Source organism: Egretta garzetta, unplaced genomic scaffold (assembly GCF_000687185.1).
Source record: "Egretta garzetta isolate BGI_Z169 unplaced genomic scaffold, ASM68718v1 scaffold87, whole genome shotgun sequence".
NCBI lineage: Eukaryota > Metazoa > Chordata > Aves > Pelecaniformes > Ardeidae > Egretta > Egretta garzetta.
In genome coordinates this window covers 2,977,976-2,986,524 of record NW_009260286.1, presented here as the reverse complement: position 1 = coordinate 2,986,524, position 8,549 = coordinate 2,977,976, and positions in this window count along the sequence as shown.

Genomic DNA, 8,549 nt, shown 5'->3' with positions numbered 1-8,549 from the left:
CGGCATTGTCACGTTGTTAAAAGGATCCCAGCATGTTTTCAGCCTAGGGCTCTGCTGAATATTTCCTGGGAACAGTTCAGTTGTTAACATAGGCCAGGGACCATTCTCAACCCACAGCTTGTACAAGGCCATCAGCCTTGGAGGCTAAGGGATTCCAGCCATGTGGACATGGGCTGACCCACAGCAATTGACCTTGGTGCCAAAGAGTGGTCCTACAAACATTTAGTTTAACTGTACAGGTGTAGCCGAAGTGGCTAGATCTACTTGCACAATTATGTCCACCTGGAGAGCTCATGGGACGAGTCTTTACATTCACAGCCTATCTTATAAATACTGTATCCACAAGCCATCACCATACAGAGGAAAAAACTACTGGGAAGATTCAGAGCTGGGTTCACTTGCCATTTCCACATCGCTAAATTGTCAAGGCCCAGGAAGACCTTTAACTGTCCTTGTGCCTTTGGCTCTTATTAAACCTGTCAGCCCAGACTTAAGCCGCGCTGCAGGGTGAGGCCTTACAGAAAGGATAGAGGCAGAATTTAACACTTCCTCGTTCCAAGTGCAAAGTGCTTGTTAGCAAACCGGCAGCTGCCTGCTGGACAACCATTTCATTTCATACAGGAGCCAGTCATATCAAATATTTGCAGCTGCACTTTTCTGGACATGGAGCAAGGAGCCCCAAATGGCATATTTTGACTTACTAACCTGGTGGGATCAAAATGTGAACGGCAGAAACAGGCAGGGCTACCCGTACACTGCTGAAGTGCCCCCCCCCCCCCCCCGGGGGTAAGGATTTCTTCAATATTGGAAAGTCCCATCGTATATATTTTTTCTTGCTAATTTCTGATGATCTTCTCATAAGGGAATGTGCTTTGCTCAGGTGCTAAAATAGTCACTTGGGATTTCTCTGCAGGCTGCAGGGCACCCGAGGCATCCACATGATGCTGGTAGCCAAGGTAGAAGGTGTAGGACAGACCCCCTCTTTTCTGAGGCAGCAGCTGGAGGTCTGAATGTCTCAGGTGGCACCAGATGCTCAAGTCTAAGCATCTGAGATGGTCTCAGGTGCCTGAACCTGCACGTGAGTGTTTGGGTGGGTAGGAACAGTCATCGAGCAAGGTAAAACGAGCATGTTGCCTGCATCAAATATTATCATAGAAACATAGAATCATAGAATCCTAGGTTGGAAGGGACCTCAAGGATCATCCAGTCCAACCTTTCTAGGTAAGAGCACAGACTAGACAAGATGGCTCAGCACCCTGTCCAGCTGAGTCTTAAAAGTGTCCAGTGTGGCAGAGTCAACCACTTCCCTGGGGACATTATTCCAGTGGTTGACTGTTCTCAGTGTGAAAAATTTCCCTCTCATAGCCCATCGCAATATCCCCAAGAGCAATTTATGTCCATTCCCCCTTGTCTTCTCCATGTGACTCCTTGTAAAAAGGGAGTCTTCACCTCCCTGGTAGCTACCTATTAGGTACTGGTACGTGGTGATGAGATCCCCTCTAAGCCGCCTTTTCTCAAGGCTGAACAAACCCAGATCTTTCAGCCTGTCCTCATACAGCAGGCTTCCCAGCCCTTTGATCATCTTGGTGGCCCTTCTCTGGAAGACAAAGGCAGAAAAACCATAGGCTACCTAAATACTCATGCCAGCACAACCCACACCGACTTCCAGTCTCTGCTAAGAGCTGTAGATAGGCAGCTGTGAACACGTGCCACTGTAACATATCAGGAAAGCCAGGTCACTGCTAACAGGCCATTTGACATCCCACCCACATGTGGCTGTGGCTTTGTCCACGTGGCTGTCACTGCCCAGAGGCCTGCCTTTAGCTTTGGTGGGAGCACTAAATAAATGTGCAGGGACTGCGGGATTTAATATATTCCATATATCTCCTTTTAATACATGCAGGGCTGGGGTAATGGTTTTAAACTAAAACAGGGTAGGTTTAGACTGGATATAAGGAACAAATTCTTTACAATGAGGGTGGTGAAACACTGGAATGGGTTGCCCAGAGAGGTAGGGGAGGCCCCATCCCTGGAAACATTCAAGACCAGGTTGGACGGGGCTCTGAGCAACCTGATCTGGTTAAAGGTGTCCCTGCCCGTGGCGGGGGGGTGGGCTAGATGACTTCTAAAGCTCCCTTCCAACCCAAAGTATTCTATGATTTTATGATTCTGTGATTCTATGATTCTGTTATTCTATGATTCTATCTAGGTGGAGATATGTGGGCAAAAAAGCTTGTTTTGACGTAGATAGTAAAACTATGCAAAGGACCCTTAAGCGAAATGTGATTTGCTCATTTTATTACCTTGGGGCCTCTTTGAGACAGAGTTGGAGCAAATGCAAAGTAAGGTGGAGCTTCACCTGCTACACCTATAGTAAAAGCTCTGTAACAGCTGATGCTGCAGCTCTTACACGCTCAGAAGTCCCTCTGACAGCATGGCACAAATTAAAATGGGATGTTCCTGTATAATGTATTCCTGCCCACAGCCAATTTCCCATCTCCCTCTCTTATATACGGTACCTGCGTGTTCTGGGCTGCTTTACATCTGCTCCACAGCCTAAGGGGACAGAAACCAGAGCCAGTGCCTCCCAGGCGGCCGGTGCCTGCCCCACTTCACCTGTGCGTGGGAAAACACCTTGCGGGGAGGCTGGCTGCTGTAAGTCCCTTCGCCGGGAGGTGGTGCTCCCGCCCCGGCAGGGGCTTTCCTCTCCTCCTGCCTCCTCATGCTGCTCAGCAGCTGAAGGAGAAAGAGGCCCGGGGAGTGAAATGTCTACAAAAAAAAACCAGTTGGAAAAGGCAACATGGAATAGGAAAGCAGAAACTGTGGCGTTAAAATGCTGAACTGGACAGGAGGCCAGAAGATACAGTGGTGGTAAAAAGTAGTGTATGAGCTGCTCAGTTTGCCCCCTGGTCTATGCTGGTCTCTGTGGGGCCTTTTAGGTGAGAGGCATCTCTCCCAACTGCCAGGAGCCCAGCCCAAATCACCCACGTCCCCTCCGTTGTGGAAGGACATACTGCCCTGGCAAGAAGCTGAGAGAGACATAGTCTTTGCGAGGAGTGATCCGGGCCATGCAAAGTTGCAATCAAACAGGTCTTTGGACCACATCCTTTTCCCCACCCAGACAACCCCCTTCCTCCACACCTCCTCCTCCTCCTCGAAGCCCAGCACAGCAGCAGGCACAGAGGAGCGAAGGGAGGAGGATCTGGCTGAGGCAGAGGGGACCGGGGGGTCTGCTCTGGCCCTCTGCGTGTCTCAGCTGACCCCATGGCTTGGTGGTGTTCCTGGAGTAGCTGTCAAGGAAACCAAAGCTGATCCCTCCACCTAGGTACGGCGCCTTGTTAGCTGCGCTTAGGCAGGACGGATCCACCTGCGGATTCCCGCTTAAGGTGATGTTCCCAAAAAGGGGGGGAAATCAGTTCTTGGGAACAGGACGTCCTTTGCCAGACCCCTGTCACTGTGGAGAACTTTTGGGCTGACCTTAAGGACTTCAGAGTTTAGCTCCATTTGGCTGGTCTACAGCAGAAAATAAAAGCATGGGATTAAGAGCACTGAAGTGAATGAGAGCAAAAGTAGCTGTCTGACGAGGAATAAACAATACCAAAGGATGGGAAGATAACCTAAAGGGGAAAAAATAACCCCACCTTCCTCCCATGTTCATAGCGGTGAACACCTGCCTACAGTCAGGAGTGAGCCAGACCTGAGGTTATTGGTCAGACTTTGCTTTGGGATAGAGAGCAAAGGACTTGGTTTTGGTACGGATAAATTCTCTGTCTCGAGTGGCAGAGAAGTGCGAATGGCACAACAGCCATGAGCGGCACTGGCTGGGGAGGGATGGGGAGGGGGCAGAGGAGGGGTCTCCTGGGAATGAATAGCTGGGAGCTAGAAAGAAGGGGTGAAGTACTGTGTGCAATGTTCCCTTTCTTATGCTTCCATGGTGCTTGCTGGCAGACACTCTCCCAGCCAGGTCTCCCCTTTGGGACTAGCTGACACCCCCAGGTCTGAGGAGCCTTCACAAAGGGGCTGGGAGCTGGGGGACAAGAAGGTGGGGAGAAACACAATCATCTGGAAGACAGGCGGGAGAAAAAGGGATTGAGTAGAGTCAAAGGGTGAAATACATAAAAATAAGGAAGCACGGAGAAGAGCTTGAGGAGAGCCCTTGGAGAGGACTTCCCCTGGTGACGTCTCACATGGACAGCCAGGGTGGGAGAGTCTTTCTGCATGGGCAGACCAAAACCTCTGTGATAGCTGTCTCATCTGGACTCTTCGGTTAACGCTGTAGGAATCACTTTCTGGAGGTACAGCTCTCCCTCCAGTAACTATTAGTTGGAGGAAGGTGATTAGTTAGACTGAGAAGGAAGCCAAAATGCAGCAAGGAAGGACCAGATGCTAGCCTAGACTACCACCATAAGGACACTTGGGGTGAGCCAGTGCCCCGATTTGGCATCTGTGGCTTGGTGCATTGACGAATTACGTGCTGACTCTGCACTTTTCAAAAAAGCAAATGGGCTTTTTTTTATTTTTAAATTGACTGAGTGCTCAATGGTGTTTTGACTCGCTGTCTTCAGGTGGCTTATGCCAGGCCCTGTTGACCAGGTGCTGAATAGGACAGTATTCCCCGAGGCGAATGGAAAGTCTAATCCAAGAAGTTTTTATGTTTCCAGGAGGGTTGAACTCTGAGCAAAGCGTTTCCATAAGTCTCCCATCCCTTAGCTGGAGTATAGCGTTCAAACAGAAAGTGATGTGAGACGAGCACAGCTTTAGACATCCAGATTGCGGTAATGTAAAGGCTCTGGGCCTGAAGGAAAGTAGCCCTACGGGTCTTTGAGTCCATCTGATGTTTCATGCGTGGACTTTGTACCTTGATTTGCCTTATCTTCCCTGGCTATCCCCATGCAGACAAGCAGGAAGAATTCAGCTTGGCTTCAGTTTAAGTAAGTTTTGGAAGGAGTTGCTGGAAGATTTGGAAAGAAAATGATGCCGTTGCTTGGTTACTTGCTGAGCTGGCCTTGCCGTCACTTGTAGCCATCTCTCTAGAAGACATTTGTTAAGTGAAGCCACAAGAGGCTTCTTGTGTGGTCACTACATGAAAACATATTTTTCCAAATAACCACTAACATCAATATTCTGACCACTCTGAACTTGCTCAAGACTTGCAAATTTGGTTGAGCTCCACTGGCTTAGCTAATGGAAATAGCCACAAATGCCTCCAGTTTTGAAGCGTGGAGGGGGTTTGTCTCTGCAGGTTATTTCTATTCCATCAAAAATTGCTCAAGACAAGAAAGGCGAACAGGGCTGCAGGAATGTGGCTATGACACCAGGTACATGGTTATTGTTGAGGATTTCCTTTCTGCCTCTCCTTTGAGAGGTGGTCTTCCCCAGTTGGTGGGGCTCTGGTTAATTCAAATACCCCCTTGTTTGCTGAAGAGCATCTCTAGCCCCTCTCTGGCCGGCAAGAGTCCCAGGCTGGGACCGTGCCCCCAGTTGCAAAAGAGGATGCAGCCAAGGTAAGGAGAGCCCACCCTGCCCAGTGCTTGACCCCATGCGTAGAAGTGAATCAGTGCTTCACACGCAAAGGTCCCCAACCCCCATGGACTACTCAGGAGGGCAGGCAGGGCAGTGCTGGGGACCAGGAGAGGGAGCGGAGGGAAGGAGGGAGACTGCAATGGAGGGGGCAAGCCCAAGTGTCAGCCAGGCAGGAATGATTCCTTCCTGATCCTGAAGGAATCAACATCCCAAAAATGTTTCCAATGAAAAAGCAGGCTTAGTGAGCTGACTGCTCCCTTCTTTCCAAAAACCCACCCAGAAGGGCCTGTTGGTGAAGGGAGGGAGAGACACCATGGTGGGACAGGATGCGAGCTGTTGAGGTACAGGAGTCAGGATCCCTCCCGGGCATACAGCCATTGGCTTCATCTTGTTCAGGACAGGCTCTTGGGGAAGAATTAGAGGCCAACGTGACCCTTTATCTTCATCTGAGGTTCCGGCAGACTTCTGGTTCCTTTAATACTTAGTGAACAGGGTGACAGGACAATCTCAGAACCATGTTTTTCAGTCTGTGCTGGAGGTACCCAAAGGATCTGTAAGTGTAAGAGCAAAGCGAGATGGAGCAAGTGAGCAGGGCCGGAGCCAGCATCGCCACGTTGGTTGAGGGCCACCGTGGGCAGAAGCGCATCTCTGTACCCACAGCAACGGGAGGTGCCCTCAGGAGGAACACGTCTATTTGCTGGTGAAACTGAACGGACATAAAATCTCCCTTGGTTATATGAGTGTTTTTTCTGTATAAACTTGCTAATTGAGTTGTAAAATAAAACTGCAGCCTTTCCTCTCCAATTTCTGCTGCTGCAGCAGCGTGCTAATATGGTTTTGGAAGGGGGGTGGTAGAAGGTGGCTCTTTGCCAGTGCGAAATTATGCGCCAAAGGTTTGCACTGGGTGAGAAGGGAGCCCATCCTCGGAGCGGGGAAGGGCTGGGGGGCAGGAGCTGCCCTGCTGCTGCGCAGGGCTGGGGCAGCTTGGGAAGGTCCTGCAGCTGGGCTGGGCTGGGCTGATGGAAATTCAAGAAAGCCCAAAAGGGTTTGGACGGAGCTGCGATGGAGAACAGATGGGAAACTCGGCGCTTGTGCACCTCAATAGATGCTTGTGCGGTTGCGAGAGTGGGCTGAGGGATTTCACATCTCCCCTCCGGCACAGCCAGGCAGGATTTGCTTCTTGGGTCTGTGCACCCACGTGTGTGTGTGTGTGTGTGTGCCCGCTGGTGTGGGCGCGAGTGCCCAGTGCGTGCAGACGTGTGAGTACGTGTCACTTGGGGATGGGTGGGTACGTGCGTGCCTGCACTTGGGTCTCCACACGGATGACAAGGCCGGGGATCTGGCTCTCATCACCCAGCCGCACACGGCTCCACCACGGGGGTGGCTGCGCACAGGGAGCAGGATGGTGTGGTGCAAACCCCCGCAGAGGAACCTCTCGCTCAGCTGTGCCGGCTTGCACCAAGCAGGGATTTGGCCCTGCTTCCCACACGGGGGGGCTGAGAAGAGGACTGGTCCGGTAGTGAAAAAGTTGGGTGGAAAAGACAACCAGAAGGTGCAGCCCAGCTGTGTGTTGCATCACTGTAATTTTAATTTCCAAAAAGATATATGGAAAAAATGCAGTGACAGTTCCAGTCCCTGGGAATGTGGAGAAGCCTGGGGTTCCTCACGTGTGGCAGGTACACGCACCCCAACACGCACACCCAGGTGGCCCAGGGCAGGGCCTGCACTCACCATTTTTGCTGTTTCTCATGAAAGTTGCTGCGTGAGGGGAATCCAGGCAGGATGCTCCAGGAACCACTGCAAGAAGCCCAGAGGTTTATGGACAGACTTCTCTGCCCATTTTCTAAAGCTCGGCAGTCCTTCCCGTCACGTCACCCTTCCGTCCTTCTGCTGACCCTTTCAGTCCCTTCCCTGGGCAGCACTCGGGAAGGAAGGGCTTGCCGTACCCCGCGGTGGGGGCATCAGGACCACTGTCTGTGGGTCTGGGGCCGCTGGTGGGGGTGGGATTGCAGGGTGCAGGACAGGGAGGTGTTTTTCAGCCTTCCCATCTTCAGGAAGGGCTGTTCTGGGTGCTCAGCCACCTGCTCCAGGGCTGTGAGGGCACCCAAACTGGGTCCCAGCACCCTGCCCTGGTGGGAGCGGGGCATCAGGGGGTGGAAGGTCTTGTCGGGTACTTTTTTAAAGTGACCTTCAGCATCTGAACCACATCAGGCTGGATTTAATAAGGGGTTGACAGAAGAAAAAAACATTAATGAAGCCTTCCTCTGCCTCCTGCCCCAGCCGGGTGAGGGCTCCCGGTGGTCACAAATTGCTGAGCAGGAGTTGCCAAAAAATCGCAAACTGCTGGGTGGCCCCGTGCAAGGCCCCGTGCAAAGCGTGCAAACGGCACACAAGCCGCGCAAGCACCACGCCGAGGCTGTGCAAGCGCCACGTGAACCGTGCAAGCCGTGCAAAGGGGGGGCAAAGTGCTGTGCGAACGGGGGGCAAGGCGCCGTGCGAGGTGTGCAAATGGCTTCGGGCCAGGCCAAGCTGCACGGTGTGGGACAGGGATTTCTCGGGATGTTGTGATGGGAGCTGCCTCCGTTGCTTCGTGCTACGTGTACGTATGGTACCGAGCAAATCTGCCGGCTGGCATTAGAAACCCGCTCGCAATACTGTGGCAAAGCACCTGTAAAATTACAGCAGGAAGAAATCCCAGAGGCTGCAGCGACAAATGCGCGTGAGAAGTAATTGTTTGGGGGGGGGAGTGGGGAAAAAAAAAAAAAAAGCTGTGTTTGTTTTGGCGAAACACCTACATTCCTTCAAATAAATCATCGCAGCACTTGTTTTTGTATTTGTGGAGAAATCGCAACAGACATAACCAGGGACTTAAGAGACTTGAAATAACATCCTAGTAAATACCCCACTTTGTTATTTTAATCGAGACCCAAGGAAACATCTGAATTTTACCAAGGAAACCCTCCGTGCGAGGGAAAACATCAGCCCGCAGCCGGGCCGGGGCTTTGTTTTGCTGCGGTGTCGGTCTG